Below are 17435 nucleotides of genomic sequence, written 5' to 3'. Positions count from 1 at the left end.
CCCTTGATAACTAACTCTATCATCCGGACGTGGCCCTTGTGGTGCAGCACTACCAACCACACCAGTCAACATCACCCTCTCTCTTATTAGAGCCACCGAGCACCTCCTACTCTCGTCAACCACAGCTGCGACTCCCAGAGGTGCCATGCACCAAACTCACCAACTTGATCAGAACTGGCTGCACCATGGGCTCTTGGACCTTCGACCAACCACCCATCTCTAGCTCTCTTTCGACCAGTCGTCCGCGCCTTCTCCTTATCTCTCTCTGAGTCTGTCTTTCTCTCTCTCTCTCTCTCTCTCTCTCTCTCTCTCTCTCTCTCTCTCTCTCTCTCTCTGGTTTTGTTCAGCCGCCATCTCTCTCTCTCTCTTGTGGTGATGAGCTTTCTCTCTCTCTATCACATTCATAAGCCTCTCTCTATAACCGTGCCTACCCCCCCCAACTCTCGGAGTCGCAGTCACCACCCATCATCTTTTGATGGCCATGCAAGGGCGCTCACATTGCTACCCGAGATTGGTGGTAGGAGCTGCAGCAACCACCACAAACACACACACCCACCGGCTGTCACACACTCTGTCAACCTCTCCCTCATGAAATATTCAGCACTCCTCCTTGCCCTTGCTCTGTGGCACTGGCAACCCATACCCCTCAATAGTTTCTCTGGCATCATGTTTTGTCAATGGCAACCTTCAACTCCCTGCAACACTGACTGCGGCACCCCATGCTCACTGCTCTAGTGAGCAAAGCTCCCTCCTGTACGGGCCCTCTCGACCCTCGACACAGCCAACTTATCCAACCCGGCCTTGCCTTGCAGAGCTCTTCTTCTCCCTGATTCGTAAGCAGGCCTCGAGGCCCTACTTTCAACACCCTGAGGACCCTCCTTCTCTGCAACTGGTCACACTTGGTGTGCATCTCTCTCTCAGTGGAACTACTGTGCTCTCACTTAGCTAGCAAGCAGGACCAAGTCTCTCAATCTATTTCGCTTTCTGAAGACGGCTTACAGTGGTGGGCATTGACTAAGCTCTGCAGCAGCGGATGCAATACATCTTCCGACGACCTCAGCCATCCTCAGCTTTTATTTTACCTTGTTTCATTTTGTACCTAGACACTGTCTTCGATCCATAAGATTTTATGAGTTTGATCCCACACCCCTTGTAAAGACGATTCATAAAAACATTTCTTTTCATTTCGCTCTTCACTACGATTCCTTATAACGACTGACATACCAATAAGCATACAATAGCCTTTCGAACATCACCGGGCTGCCAAGCATACTTGGACATCTACAAGCTTCTCAACGACCAACTTATTGTGATAGTGTCGCCTGTTGCCGACCATCTCCGGCATTGGGATGATCATGATGATGATGACTTGAGTCTGTCGATATTAATTTTAGTCATTTAATTCAATTTTTTCACTACACTTCATTTTATTTTCTACTCGACATTGTCTTAGATCCATGAGGATTGTACGAGTTTGACCCCATGGCTTTTAAAGACAAATAATATAATTTTTCACTTCATTTCTCTCTCTCTCTTTCCCCCCCGTACCACTATAGCAGAAATGGACATTAAAGACGCTCTTCAGTGGGACTGATGTACTGCTTTCTGTGACAACGCCCATTATCGAGCATGCTTAGGCATTGACATGATCATGATCCTTTTAGTCTAATGTTTTAAACTCTTAATTTTTACATCTTTCACTTTACTTGATTTTAACTTTGTACCCATCTCTTGGATTACATCCATCCGGATTCTGTCTGTTTGATCTCATTATTCTAAATGTATAGTCTCTACTGTCACACACTCAAAATGTCTCTCCTCATGTTACCCCACTCTAGCATAAACAAACTGAGGACTCTCATAACTCTAATCAGTGGTCTCAATCACTAAATAGACAATGCAAGTGCCTTCACATCTCATAGTATACTGGACGATGACATATGTGATGTAGCTTTATCTTCTTCCCTATACCCTAGCCTCTACTCATATAACCCCCCTCCCCCCTCAGAATTACATTGACGATATGCCCCATCGACGATTACAATGTGACTAGATGATAATGTATGCACAGACTAGAAGCATACTGAGGGATATTTACGAATGGTATAAATTTGTGATGGGTAACAACACTAATTAAGGCAGAAAGTATTTGGAACACAACGATCAAATGATATGCTGGAGACGACCACAATCAATCTTCATAAAGTGATCATAAGACCTAGATTTACATAACTCTAATATCTTCAATGGATTCCATCACACTATTTGCATACATTATTTTACTTATAATCTGTGGAATTTTATGACATTATTTGCATGACCTTTTTTCGGTACGTAGCACGATATTTTAAACACCTTTGCGATTCCTAGCAATGCTATTAGCATTTTATATTCAGTTGGTTAATGCTAGCACACGTTAGTACAAAATGTTCTATGCTCATACTTCTACTGCCAGCTTGCTCGGTTAACCACTTTTTGCAACTTCATCTAATTACGACCCGACTCTATTGCATGCTCTTCTCAGATTCCTTGTATCGATCAACATTGTCAAATATCCTGCATTCTTAACTAGGGACTTAAAATTTGTTAGACTTCTCAAACTGTGAAGATTTTTTGGTTTTTCTCCTTTCGAATAGCTCATTGTTACATTTTGCTAGTTGTTGTACATTAGTGCTGCTCCGCACCATTATGTTTAGTTCGTTTACAACAATTTTAAAGAAATAAATGTATCTGTCTTGCTTGACCGTAATCAAATGACTTTTATCATGATCTTCACTTGTTCCATCTCTCTAACTCATTTAAGGATTCACAAAAACCTATGCAGGCCATAATGCGAGGACGTCAGATAAGTAATCTCTTTGCTTTATTTTACAAACTCATTTTTACAGCTTTTGTACTAATACCCTAACCATATTTTATCCGACTTTATGATACCCTCTTGCACCGCTAAGGTCATGCCCTCTAATTATATTGAAAGAAATTTTTGTTGGGATGATTTGTCAGTAAGCTATGCAACTACTCATGTGAGCTAAGATGCTCTAGGACAGTGCACAACCATTTGTAAGTCCTTTGGTGATATACTGCACTGTGATGTCGACAACGTAGTAAATATACTTTTTCTCATTTATGTCTTGTCTAGTCCATTGGTCACATGCACACAGATTCGCCGATTTAGGCAGTGTGTCAATGCTCATCTCGTGCAGATTCGCCGATTTAGGCAGCACAACAACAAACTACAGATTCACACTTTTTAAACAATATCCAATGCAGATTCACCGATTTAGGCAGCATTAGTGCAGATTCTCCGGTTTAGGCAGCACGTCTTATTGGTGTAGATTCGCCGATTTAGGCAACACCGATCACAAAATCATGCTGTAGTGGTGGCTGGCCACCATTGTAACTGGTATGATTTTGTTACCCGGGTACATAATGACAGTGATTTGGATTTGGACTTATATTGTGGAATTGGAATTGGATTGGGATTTGGTATCTTGTGATTATATGGCAGTGTTTATGTGATGAGACTTGACATTATGAGATTAATGATGAGTGTGACCAATGATATCCTGATTCACCAGGGTATGACATATACTGCTTATTCTAGTGGTATGGGACACTAGAATAGGTAGTATGTGGATGACGACAAGCATAAGCTAATTTTGTTTAATTTCATAAATTTTTCTTTTATTATGTGATGTTTTTGACACAACATACTAATCACTATATTGTTTGCAGATTTTTATCTTCGCTGAAGAAAGTTGCTTTCCAACGGAGAGGTATGTTATGGAATTGATATCTTATTATTTATTGCAGTTGTGACAGGTGGAAAAGGCTTGACCGAGCTAAGCGATTTCAAAAGGATATCATGTTTTATGTATTTTTTATTATTCAAGTGCTCTTTATGAGCTTTGGCCATTTATGACCGGCCGGCCAGTTTGTACTCACTTTGACCATTCAAGAATCTATAAATTAAATATGTGCAAGAGAGAAATGGTCACTCTTGCACGGGGGGAGATTGCACCTAGTTTCTGTGTATTTCTTCTCTCCTCTCCTCTCCTCTCCTCTCTTCTCTCTCGCCGTACGGGCGTAGCACTCCGCTCTAGGAGGTGCGCCTGCATGTGCGCTCTCGTTCTATCACGCTCTCTTTCTCTCTGTGCTCGTGTTCAACTTGGATTATGCGTGTGCGATTCGAGGTATGCAGATTTGTTCATTTCATGGCTTGTAGTATATTTTTTTTGCTATTTTGCAGGACCCGCGACGTTTCCATATGTAGCACTAATACTCTCTCACTTTGGGACGTGTAGCATCAAAGCTTCTCTCACACCAAGTGTGAATCTCACAAGGTGATGACTACACCTAAATCTCTCCGCATGTCAATAGTGTTGGGGTGCTATGTGAGAGCTTGGGGATCCTTTTGCAAGAAGGAGATGGGCCTATTTATAGGTTAGAGACCCTCATTAAGATTATTGAAAATCCTTATTTAAACCTAACAAATCAAAATTATGTTTTTTTTGTAATGTGAAAACATAGTGGGCCTTCTTTGACTATTTGAGTCATGGATGTGGGCTCAAGAGAGCACATACTATTGACGGTAGATAAGATGAAAGGAAATTTTTAAGGGGGGAGAGAGAGAGAGAGAGAGAGAGAGAGAGGGAGAGAGAGAGAGAGAGGGAAAGAGATTTATTATATGTACATGTCTTGAGGAAAGGTGCTTTTTAGAGTTGGCTTAATGGGTGTTTGTGCTAGTAGGTTAGTAGTTAGTGTTAGCAATCACTAGAAAAAGTTAGTAATATATTTACAACGGGTAAAATTACTTGAAGGATGAGAAAAGAGGGGTGAATGAGATGGATGTACCCTTGAGACGGTGAATCCTTGAGGAATCTTGGACTCACATGTGCGTAGACTGTCGAAAGTGATCTACGTTCTTCTTCTTCTTTCTTTTAGGCCGCCGCCATAGTTGAATCACCACAAAGGGAATGAGGGTTTTGTTGATTAAAAAAACCCCATTTTGTAGAGATTAAGTATGGTTAGGTTGTTCATTTTTTATGCATTCTTGAAAAGGTAGAATAAAATTATAATATGTGAGTAATAGTGAGAGATATGGAGATGTGGATGTAGATAAAAGCTTCAAAGAGAGCTATGGGTGTGAGAGGGGAGGCTAATGGTCAAGAGGGTGAGAGAAATGTTGAGCTTATATGTGAAGCTACTCAATATATGGCTTCTCTATATATGGCACCCAGGTCCCCTCTATATATATATCATCTCATGTGTGTATTCTACACACTTTGGGGTTCTATTTCTGTGCTCTCTCTTTCTCTCTCAACATGGTATCAGAGCAGTACGCTTTTGTTTTCAATTTTTCTCCTGATCCAAAACGATTCTACAGAAACTACTCGCGAATGGGCCCGGAATCAATGTGGTCTACAACTTTACAGAAGGAAGTTTTTTCAAATTCTTCACTGATTTTGAGTTATCGTTCGCGGACTACGTACATGCCTAAAAAGCAACTTCCGCTTTTTGTTTTTGATTTTTCTGCTAATTGAAAATGATTTTGCAGAAACTACATGCGCGACGGACTGGAATCGATGTGGTCTACAACTTTGCAGAAGGAAGTTTTTTTAAATTCTGCACCGATTTTGAGTTATGGTTGACGGACTGCGTACATGTCCGAAAAGCAAGTTTCGTTTTATGTTTTTGATTTTCCTGCTAATTGAAAACGATTTTGCAGAAACTATTCGCGGTAGGGATTGAAATTGATGTGGTTTACAACTTTGCAGAAGGAAATGTTTTCAAATTCTGCACCAATTTTAAGTTATCATTCACGGACTGCGTACATGTCCGAAAAGCAAGTTTCGTTTTATGATTTTGATTTTTCTGCTAATTAAAACCGATTTTACAGAAACTACCCGCTTGCGGGTTGGAAATCGATGTGGTCTACAACTTTGCAGAAGGAAGTTTTTTCAAATTCTGCACCGATTTTGAGTTATCGTTCGCGGACTGCGTACATACGTGAAAAGCAAGTTTCGTTTTATATTTTGATTTTTCTGCTAATTGAAAACTATTTGTAGAAACTACCCGCGTGAGAGATTGGAATCGATGTGGTCTACAACTTTGCAGAAGAAACTAGCCACTGCAGGTATCGGAATCGATGAGAAACTATTCGCTTGAGCCATCGGAATCGATGTGGTCTATAACTTTGCAGAAGAAAGTTTCTCTAAATTATGCACCGATTTTGGGTTATCATTCGCGGACTGTGAATATGTTTGAAAAGAAAAATTTTACTTTTTGCTTTTGATTTTTCTCATAATTGAAAACTTCTCAATTATATTTTTTCTTCATTAATCATATATTTGTTACTGTCGTAACTTTGCTGCAGAAGCCAGTTACGTATCATTTCGATTCAGTCGAGCCGTTGATGATCGTCCAAATTCTATCGAGCTACTGTTGGTACATGATCTTTTGCTATATGATATACTCGTTCATTGATTCTCGTATAATTATTCTTTTAGAGATATAGTTTACGTCGTTTTATTGATAATTTCTCGTTGATACCATAGTGATTTTGGACGTAGGTACCATGATGATGTTTTGTTAGTACTTTGGTCATGGTGATTTTCGTTGATAGCATGATGATATTTCGTTGATACCATGATGATATTTCGTTGATTCCATGGTGATTTTTATTGATACCATGATGGTTTTGTGTTGATACCATGGTTATTCTCAGTGATACCATGATGTTGTTTCGTTGATACCATGGTTATTCTCGGTGATACCATGATGTTGTTTCGTTGATACCATGGTTATTCTCGGTGATGCCATGATGTTGTTTTGTTGATACAATGATTATTCTCGGTGATATCATGATGCTTTTCATTGATACCATGATGATTTATTCATTTTTATTGATACAATGATGATGTTTTGTTAATACTTTGATGATATTCATTCATCACTACGTTGATAAATGTTGTTTTATGTAGTATATACATATATCATTTGCATCACGTAATCACACATCTTGTACTTTTACTTTCATATTTATGTACCATATGTTGTGCGTATATATGTCATCAAAAGAGTGGCGTCGCGAACCATCTCTTATGGCATTGTGAACGTAATTATTTCACTAATGATGCTAATAATTTCATGACTATGTTTGTTTGAGTCTATGATCTATGTAGGATTGATCAAAGAATTGATTTTATGAAGACAAACTTGGTGACAATAAAAGATTAATGAAGATATGTTTGGTGATGCTATATTGAAGACATGTTTGGTGATGCGATATTGATGACAAGCTACACAACAGATTCACGGAGACACTTTTGATTACGAGCTAATCGAAAACCTTTACATCTCTTTACTGAACCTTTGTATTCATTATTGTATTTGATAGGATAGGAGTAATGTAACTCCTCATAAAAACACCTCTTTATTGAACCTTTGTATTCATTATTATATTTGATAGGATAGGAGTAATGTAACTCCTCATAAAACATTCATTGTAAAAGGAGTGATGTAGCTCCTCATAAAATATTCATTGTAAAAGGAGTGATGTAGCTCCTCGTGAACATTTGTATATTCAATGATTTTTATAATATAACGGTGGGTGTATATAGAGCTGTGGGTTTTTCCCTTGAGCCCCCAAGGGTTTTTTCATCCACAGTTAGGGACCCTTATTTGAGTGGGGGTGCTGAGCTTATATGTGAAGCTACTCAATATATGGCTTCTCTATATATGACACCCAGGTCCCCTCTATATATACATCATCTCATGTGTGTATTCTACACACTTTGGGGTTCTATTTCTGTGCTCTCTCTTTCTCTCTCAACAAGAAAACCATGGAAGTTGCAGGTTTGAGTGAGGAATAGAAAGAAATGAGTGTGTGTGTGGAAGTAGGAAAGGAGGTGAGAGAAGACTATGGATTTTTTGTGACTGGGGTCCACCAAAAAATTCTTATCTCACCTGTGGTAGCTCAAAAATTTATTAAAAATTTTAAGGTGATTATTGAGCTCTTCCTCCACATATTGTCTTTTAATCGCCACTTCAAATTTAGAGTGGAAAGAGATATATAAAAAATCCCACCAAAATGCCTATTTTTCTTAACAAAAAAGGTCTTTAGTGTCTCCCTTTTTTCTGAATTTGTATAAGGCTTCAAAGGTGAGCCCCTCCTTGCATAGAGCATGACCAAATAGATTCTTGTGGGTTTGAAAATATTTATGGAGTAGGATTACTCACAAATATGATATATGGATATGATGGAAAAAAACATGTTAGTATATAAACAATTTGTGGAATCTAGAATAGTGTCAGCTATTTATAAATAGAAGAAATATACAAAAATATAGGGAATCAAATGAGGGGACCGTCATTTGTTTTATTGATTAAGGACTCTTTACAAGAAGTAAGGAAAAATGCATGTAAAAAATGGTAATTTAGTAAAAGGAAATGACTCGCAAAGCAAAGAACTGAGAGGAAATCCTTGGCTTACTGAACGTCCCAGAGGCCAGCAATCTGTAAGAAGATTAAGGTGGCTCGTTGCTGCTCTTGCGCGTTCCCCTCCCCTCCGCCTGCTCCTGCTCCCCCGTGCCATAGCCCCCCCCCCTTCGCCTTCGCCCTCGCGCTGCCCTCTGCCTGCGCGCGCTGCTGAGCTTGCACCCAGCCTACGCGCAGCCCAGCCAGAGTGCAACCCCACCCGCTGCCCCCCCTCTTATTCGTTGCCCGCTGCCCTCGCCGCTCCAGCCCCTTATCCTCACGCCTGGCAGTGGATTCTCAGTTGGTTTCTCCTTGCCGACCTCTCAAGCGTTAGCCTTCTCGTCCGCCCTTCTCCTTCAGAGCAGCAGACACTTATGGAGGCTCATGCTCCACCCCAGAGCGACTCCTCCGAAGCCCCCTTGCCCGACACCGCTGAGCCCACCATTCGACTTGCTCTTTCACCGACAGAGCAAGCGAGCCTAGCCGCAGAGGTAGAGCGTTGTAGGCGACCTTGGTCATTTACAAGATTCTCAGCACCCGACCCAACAGAGGAGAGCTGTGTGACCTTCTCCAGGCCCGCCTTCTCGCAGAGGTGGGCAAGATCTTGGATGTCCAGATTCTCGGACGGGGGTACTACCAGATCGAGTTTGAGACCTTCGAGATGGCTTCCAAGGTCATAGCTATGAGTCCACTGGCCATCCGAGCATCACACGCCCACTTTCGACAGTGGCGACATGGTTTTGACCCGACTTCGGATGTGCTAGTAGAGGAGGCAGACATTCCCATCTCAGTCTGCTTTCCAGGTTTACGGAGGGAGTACCTACCACTTCTCTCGAGGATTGGCTCCGCCATCGGGACTGTCCTGGAGACACCTTGTACGGCAGCATCAGTAGCTGCCAAGGCGGCTCGTATCCCCTCAATTTGAGTTTTGGTCAGAGATACCCACACGCTGCCGAAGGTCATCCTTCTTCCTCGGGTGAGTGGGGGTTGGTTTAGACAGAGTGTGGAGTACTCGGGTCTTCCAAACCAGTGCTTCATTTGTAGACAGATGGGCCATCTAGTGAAGGCCTGTCCACGGAGGAGGCCACGACCTGCACCTCAGCCTCAGCCCCAGCCTGCCAAGGCTGGGCCATAGCCACAACCAGTGGCACAACGCACAGATTCAAAGTCACCCTCCGAGCCTGGGGCTCCAGCGGAGGAGGGGTGGCAGCAAGCCAGTGGCAATCGATGCTAGGGGCCATAGCGACAGCCTGACACTCGGAGTGGCCCTCAGGTGCCTAATCAGCAGCAGTGGGTTCCCACGGGGAACCGCTTTGGTCCTCTTGAGCAGGAGGAGCCCCCTTCTCCAGCCTCCACCTCCGCTTCACCCTCGCCAGCCGCCCCCCCTTCAGAGTTCCCCTCCTCCTCCTTATCCCCCCCCCCGCCCTCTGCTCCCATCCACCCCCCACCTCGCCCCTCTACCTCTTTCGCCCCACCCCGCTTTTCCTCCCCCCCGCCCCCTCCAGCTCATTCTCCCCCCCCCCCTCCTGCTCCAGTTTCACAGTCGACTCAGGAGATTGGTCCCTCGCCGGCAGCGGCTAGGAGATCTCTTGGCAGCGCCTTTGCCACGAGTCGCCTAGCAAGAGAGGGTCAGCCCTTCTTGCGGCCCCCTCTGCAGATTCATACAAATTCCCTTGCAACTATCCCTTGTGGTCTGACGAGCATTGACCTCCGACGCCACTGGGATTTCTTCGACTACGGGTTCACTCGCTTTCTCGACGATTCCGCAGTAGACCACGAGGCAGCCTGCTTCAGGGTCTATGCTTTGTTCGTCGCGGCTAGGGGGACAAAGGCCTTGGACTCAGCAGTTGGTTTCTCCTTCCCCCTCTGTGGTAGGACCGAGACAGAGTGGTCCCTCGACTCAGTGGTGGGATGGTTGCATACACAGGTTCTCGAGTTCTCTCACCACATGGGAGAACTTGGAGTTACAGATTTACTGTAGACGTTGTGGCCACTGGCCAAGTTTGCGGTGACACCCCCAGACTCAGCAAGATGTAGGCACATTGTGGTGTACTTTTTTGCTGATACGCAGTGTTTGCCTTGCTATGTACACATTCATGAGGACTCCTGGACAGAGGAGGTTGCTTTACGCACGGCTCACTCTGCTTGGGCTTGGACTAGGCACTCACTATAGTCTCGCCTATCTAGACGACGCTCAGATGTGGATTACTCCCCATCCAAGCCAGCCTCGAAGATAGCCCATCTTGCTACTATGGCAACATCTGTTCTCTCTCGCTCCCCATGAGGATCTTCTCGTGGAACGTGCAGGGACTAGGTGGGCCCAGGTTTCAGCGACAGCGGGGCCGATTGCATCAGGAGCTTTAGCGTTGCCTTGTGGGAGGAGAGATTGATCTCCTTATGCTACAGAACCACCATCTGTTTGAGAGCCGCATTCGAGGATGTGGTCAGATTTTGCATGGAGGATTTGATACCTTTTGGTCATCTGATTTTGGACCAGGAGTCATCCAGAGTGGGGTATGTATGACTATTGCGGACTCATTGCAGCAGGCCATTGTGGGTAGAGGGATTATTGTTCCAGGCAGGGCTCAATGGATTACTATGCAGGTTCAGGGTGGCCTTGTGGGCTTCCTGAACATCTATGCGCCCAATGTGGCGAGTGCTCGTGCAGAGTTTTGGTCACAGATTGTTGAGTCTTTGCCACAGGCTGGCCATTGGTGTGTAGGGGGGGACTTCAACATGTTGGAGGACCCTTCTGACAGAATTGGAGACAGCCATGCTACTGTGCATGGAGTCGAGTTAGCAGCTTGGGAGAGGTTGTGTATGACTTTGAGGGTCTCGGATACATGGCATCACTCTGGCTTTGTGAGGCCTCCGGAGAGTCTTGCCTTCTCTAGGTCTGACCGCAGAGTGGGTGGCCGTGAATCTATCGCGGATAGATCGTTTCTACACTAGTGACCACTTCAGTGACTTGGGGGGATCAATGGGCATCTTGGCAGGGACATCCTTCTGAGACCATGCACTAGTGATCCTCACAGTGGCAGACAGGCAGAGGAGTGGGAGCACGATGCTTAGCATCTCAGAGCGGGTCTTGTTGGACTCACCACTCAGAAAGATGGTAGAGGCTCTTTGGACAAAGGGCATGGACAGCCAGGCTCTACCTGCAGACAGAGTGGCCTTAGGCCTAGCTCATCTTAGCCACTTTTTTCTCCAGGAGTCTCTGGCTCGACAGGTTGCAGTGAGAGAGGAGGAGTAGCGTCTCAGACGAGGCATTGCTTCACTACAGAGGATGCAGGAGCAGCATCCAGACAGTCCATGGTTGGAGGAGCAGTTACAACAGGCTCGACAGGAGCTTGCTTGCACAGAGGAGAGGCGTCATGAGTTTTCCTTTCACCGATAGGCATCTCAGTGGACTCAAGTGGGTGACAGAGTGGCAGGTGCCTTTTTTGAGATAGTGGGACCTCAGCACTCGCATGCCAAGGTCAATCAGTTGAGGAGACCCGATGGGTCAGTTGTTTGTGAGCTCGAGGATATGCGTGCAGTTGCTACTGACTTTTACCGTGAGTTATTGTCACCTGAGCCCCAATCAGAGCAGCACGGTGCATGTAGAGAGCAGGTTTGGGCACAGATGCCTTGTCTTGTGACTGAGGAGATGCGCCAGAGGCTAGAGATGTCTCTTCAGCTTGAGGAGTTGCACACAGCTCTTAGGGCCCTACCTCGTTGTAGTTGTCCAGGTGAGGATGGGCCGAATCCCAGTTTCTTCTTGGAGTACTAGGACCTTCTTAGCCCAGATCTTTGTAGTGCCTTTCATTACATTCTGCACACAGGAGTGATTCCGGATAGCATGAGTGAGGGCCTGATTTACCTCATTCCAAAGGAGGGTGGCTCCTTGGATGAGATTCGATAGTGGCGCCCCATCACCATCCTCAACTAAGCCTACAAAATTCTTGCCAAGGCTCTGAGTTTGAGGATTCAGCCACTTTTGGAGAGCCTTATACATGGGACTCAGATAGGTTTTGTCAAGGAACGCAGTATCCTTGACAACATCTTCACTTTCTGGGAGGCTTCTGACCTGGCACGGCTCCGTGGGGAGGACCTTGTGATTCTTCTTCTTGATTTTGAGAAGGCATACGACAGAGTTGATTGGGACTTTCTAGAGGGCACTCTACGCAAGATGGGTTTCTCAGATGCTTGGATCAGAGGGGTGTCAGCTTTGTACAGACAGGCTCACAGTCAGGTGCTTTTGGCAGGAGGTAGAGGTGAGCGTTTCATGCTCACACGATCGGTCAGACAGGATTGTCCTCTTGCCCCCTTTCTTTTTCTGTTCTATGCAGAGGTGATGAGCAGATTTTTGGTGTCACAACAGGTTGGTATGAGGGGGTTAGCACTCCCTATACGGGGAGATGACCTTTTGGACGCTGAGTTTGCCAACAACTCAGCCTTGTACTTAGAGGGCCAGGAGGCCAATCTACACAGATGTGAGCAGGCTTTGGAGACCTTCTGCTGTGCATCGGGCACACTGATCAACTGGAGAAAGACAGTGGCTTTCTCGGTTGGCAGTGCTCCTGTGCCAAATTGCAAGGAGAGGGTTTCAGGTGGATTCCTCCAGGGACCGTATTTCGGTACTTGGGTTGTCAGGTTGGTTTGGACTTGTCCTCGAGTAGTAGATTGCTTCTCTTCTCCTGTCCATCAAGAGAAAGCTGTTACATTGGAGCTCAGTACGACTTTCGCTGGCTGGTAGAGTAGTAGTTGCCAACCAGGTGTTGTTGGCGACTATGTGGTACATCACTTCTTGCTGGATCTTCTCAAGTTCTTGTATCATCCAGGTAGAGAGGCTGATCAGGAACTTCCTTTGGTCAGGTCATGACACTCAGATTGCCCGAGCCAAGGTGGCTTGGTCGGTCATCATACTTCCTTGTTCTCAGGGAGGGCTTGGGATCATTGATCCAGCACAGCAGAGCAGAGCCCTTCTTGGGAATTTCATCGTCAGAGGACTTCTTCTAGGCAAGAAGCCCTAGAAGGAGCTCTTGCTGCAGAGGCTTCGTGCTAGGGTGCCTCCCTCAGGAGGCCCTTGGCAACCTTCGACCAGACGGATCTTTATAGAGTTGTGTCGAGTTGGTTTGAGCAAGAGACTGGAGGATTGATTCGCTGTGAGTCTGCTTCGATCTTGGGAGCTCTTACGGCGTGGCCTAGAGCAGAGACAACCGACGTGCATGGAGGAGCACCTACGGCAGCCCCTCGTCTTGAACCCCATGGTTAGCACTCAGAGAGGCCACTTGGTTGGGAGTCGGCCTCATGTTTCTTGGGGTCCCATGGCAGTAGGTCCAGCGCGCTCTCTAGGTGACTGGCTTGAGTTCACAGGTTTACCAGAGGAGGTGCAGGGTGTCCAGCTTACAGGGCATGAGAGGGATGCAGAGTATGTGTCAGGACATCTCAGAGTCAGTTCCAGCTGAGTGGATCACGCCTCTCAAGCCAGTAGCACCCCGGTGGATGGGAGCCTTCACACGACTGGAGGTTCTCATTTCAGTCAGGGCCTGCTCAGAGACTGTCCCAGCATTGTTCTTCGAGCTTCAGGGTGGGGGACGATTACAGCGAGTTGCAGTAGAGGCCTAGCAGAGTGCTGTTTCCAGAGGATCCGAGTTGTGGGCATCTGTGGGAGGGCTTGTGTCATAGACCCTGACCCAGTAGCTCTTGAGACTGGACACTGGAGGCTATGGGCTTGGGAGTGTTGTCCACTGGCACGAGTACAGTGGGATCCTGGTGAGTGGCTATGGAGGGACCCTTTCTCTCCTGCAAACCGCCCAGGAGTCCCCTTCTTTCAGTACACTGCTCGGCTTGGACGTCATATACTTGCAACCTAGAGAGAGGCCCGCCCCGCTGCATCACGTCATTGGCAGGAGGAGGGCCTCACAGTCGAGTTCTTGGCAGCCTTTTGGTAGAGGCAGTGGGACTCCAGACAGCCGAGGCGCGTCACTTTGTTCCAGTGGTGGCTGGTTGCACACAGAGCCACAGCAGTAGGGAGCTGGCTTGTGCATAGTGGTCTCTCGGTCGCATGTGCAGCCTATGACCAGTTGGTGGAGAGTCAGTGTCACTGTCTTTGGGACTGTCCCTTGGCCCAGCAGGTGTGGCTACGAGTTCTTTGGTTGATGCCTGCCCTCACCACGGCTCGACAGTACACTTGGGGGGCAGCGGCTTGGTCCACCCTCACGGGCCCGACACTTCAGTTTGAGCTATCTTCCACCAGCACGATGATAGTGATGTAGGGGGGGCGACCTACACTCCATCCTACTACTACAGAGCTTACTCCACATGAGTGGTGCAGTGAGAGAGAGAGGAGTGTTGGGAGATCATTAGTGGCCTAGCTCTCTGGTTCATCTGGTGGGCCCGCTGTTTCCGCATCTTTGAGGCTCGCCTTGTGCCACGAGCAGAGACTGTTCGTGACTTTTGGCTAGAGCTGAGCTGATCCATACTCTCAGAGGACAGCTTGAGGGACTACAAGGCATCTCCGACCGCATGCGGGAGCGCCCCGAGGCTTTCCTTCGACTCTGGCGTCCTGGGCCTTTCTACACCATAGTCCAGGGGGTGCTCAGATGGCACTACTGTCCATTTGTGTGGCTCTTCCCTCCTCCCATCTCTTGATTTAGCCTCATTGTATATATGTTGTTTTTTTTTCATTGGGAGAGTCTCCCCATCATGCTTGTTGTAGCCCTCTCTTGCAGAGGTGGATGTAGCCCTATGGGCAGTTTTCAGTAACTAATAGAAGGATCTTTTTCTCGGAAAAAAAAAGAAGGAAATGACTGGGTAAAAGATATTTTTGTAATTTTTTCTCAGAGTAGGTTCACATCAAGATTTGGAGAGGCTTGCATGAAAATATTTATTTATATACTAAAGAGTATGCACATTGGTATGAAAATATTTATTTATATACTAAAGAGTATGCACATTGGTATGAAAAAATGTGGTAATGTGAGTAACATACTTAGGCAAATAACGCACACCTATGTAGAAATATTAAATAAATACAAAAAATAAGTATAAAAAATCCCTATATCTAGGCCATATATACAATGAAATATTTATACACAAATGGGCCATAATATTTTTTTGTTTTTCTGTTTTTATCTATTTTTTTGGCTCAACTAGCCCAATGACTAGTCAATAGAGGTAAGGAGATATGGGAAAGTCCCCTAACTCACACATGCCTATATGCAATAAAAAGATAGGGATAGCCACAGTGTTTGGGTGATTTTTGTAGGGTGAGGTAGATCACTATGGAAATTCTTGATAGCCAAAAATGGCTATCCTTAGCCCTCCCCCAGGATGCTAGTACATTCATGTCCCATCAAAAGGCATCTTTTCCAGTGAGAGTAATCCCAAGATATTTGCGATCTTTTGTGCCTCAAACAAGTTTCATTTTGTAGTTCTTCTTCACCTTGTCTTGAACTACTGACACAAACCAAACTACAAGAGTGACATGATGATATAGCTTCCTAGCAATGCACTTGCAGATTCTTTAGTAGAGTGCGACTCAAGTAGGGCTTTAGTCTGTACCCATCAACCTTCTTAGGATGATCCTTGCCATCTAAATTCCTGAGCTGATAGTAACTTAAATTAAAATATTTTTTGACCACATATGGACCTTGCCATCTGGTGTTGAATTTAGCATCAAATCTATTGTCAATTCGATTGTCATACCTTTACACCAACCCACCTTCCTCGATACCCTTGTCCTTAACCTTTTTATCAAGCTTTTTCTCTTGTAGCACTCGTAAGCTGCTTGTCTTTTCCACTCAAGCTCAACTAAAGTTAGAAGTCAATCCATCCATGCATCTTGATCTCCTCCTGTCCCTTTGATGTGGAACCACATTGTTGGAATGTTGAGCTCGATAGGCTACAAAGCCTCTTGACCATAGACCAAGTGAAATGGCGTGAACTCTGTGGCTTCTCTATATGTGGTTCGATACGCCCACAAGGCACCATCCAAGAAGTCATCCCACAACTTTGTCTTGTTTTGCGCCATCTTTCTAATGATGCCTGCAATGACACCATTAGCCTTCTCCACCAAGCCATTTGATTGTGGGTAGTAGGGTGTGCTATGACAATGTAAAATTTGAAGCTCTTCACAAATTTTCGTGAGTAAATCCTTCATGAACCCTGGACCATTATTGGAAACGATCTCCAAAGGTGTGCCAAATCTATAACACATATTAGTGTAGACAAACATGCTCACTGTTTTCCCATTTACCCGTGCCACACTTTGTGCTTCTACCCACCCAGCCATATAGTCTATTGCCACCAAAATGTAGAATTTACCATTTTTTGTTCTAGGCAGAGGACACATAGAATCAATGCCCCACTTTTTGAAGGGTCCATTTGCAAGCACAACTTTCCTTGGACCATGTACAATCTTCTATTCTCATTTACCTGACAGTTGTGACAGCGTTTACATCAATGTTGGACATCCACATGTAGAGTTGGCTTAACGTACCTTGCAAGCAAAATCTTCTTCACGGTTAACTCTTGGGCCAAATGACCACACATATTTCTTCATGCAAACCTTCTAGAATGGCTGGAATTTCCTCAATAGTTGGTACTTTTTTGCACACTTGATCCTTCCCTCTTTGATAGAGGGAGCCTTCTAGGAAGAGATAGGAACTTACCTTCTTCATGTGTCTCCTCTTTTGAGTTTTTGTGAAGTCTTGTGGAAAATCGCCCTCCAAAATGTAGCCAATAATGGGAGCCAATGACCCCAATCCTTAGTATCTCGGTTGCTTGACAGCTTCTGCCACCATGATTACCTGCACTTCTTTCTCAAAAAATGTAATTGTTTGTTGTGCAAGTAAATTGGCATCTTCATTTTTCTAAGAATACAATATAGATGCCCTTCTTCAAACTGATTAAACAACCTATGAATGGCATGAAATTTTGTCCTTAGGCTTTCATTCTTGCATGCCCAAATT

Source organism: Adiantum capillus-veneris, chromosome 5 (genome assembly GCF_014529385.1).
Source record: "Adiantum capillus-veneris isolate H3 chromosome 5, ASM1452938v2, whole genome shotgun sequence".
NCBI lineage: Eukaryota > Viridiplantae > Streptophyta > Polypodiopsida > Polypodiales > Pteridaceae > Adiantum > Adiantum capillus-veneris.
Note: the sequence above shows the minus strand (reverse complement) of the source record.